Genomic DNA, 575 nt, shown 5'->3' with positions numbered 1-575 from the left:
TTGGCAGTTATGATTATCTGTTCTCAGCCATAATGAGCTAGGATAGTATAGGGTCTATAGATCAATAGGTACATGCCAATAACTTCTACTCTTTGAACTCTTTCCAAATTGGAGCTCATAATTTTATGGTGAATTTTAATAAATTTATTTTGAATAATGTTTTTCCCTACCAAGGTTGAATTCTGGTTGTGACATGTAATCAGAGTAATAAATAAATTGGCTGTCATTGTCCTAAATGCAAATACATCCAACAGGTATCCATACAATCTAAACATTTGTGCTCTCTGCTCTATCTTATTTATTTATTCATTTATTTATGAAGATAGTATTGAAGAACTGAGAGGTATTGATTTCCAGGTTACACATAAGGTAAGGTAATCTAACCATTTATAAATGATAATAATGTGATATAATCATCATTTATAAAAATAATAATTAAAAAGCATAGACTTTTACTGATATGTCCATGTCCAAATTCAAGGCGCTTGCTAGGATGATATTCAATCTCTCCCTCCTCACAAAAAAATTACAAACTGCTATGAACACAACTAACATTTCATAGGATTGACTGCTTC

This window comes from Propithecus coquereli, unplaced genomic scaffold (assembly GCF_000956105.1).
Source record: "Propithecus coquereli isolate 6110/MARCELLA unplaced genomic scaffold, Pcoq_1.0 Scaffold610, whole genome shotgun sequence".
In the NCBI taxonomy this organism is placed as follows: domain Eukaryota; kingdom Metazoa; phylum Chordata; class Mammalia; order Primates; family Indriidae; genus Propithecus; species Propithecus coquereli.
Note: the sequence above shows the minus strand (reverse complement) of the source record.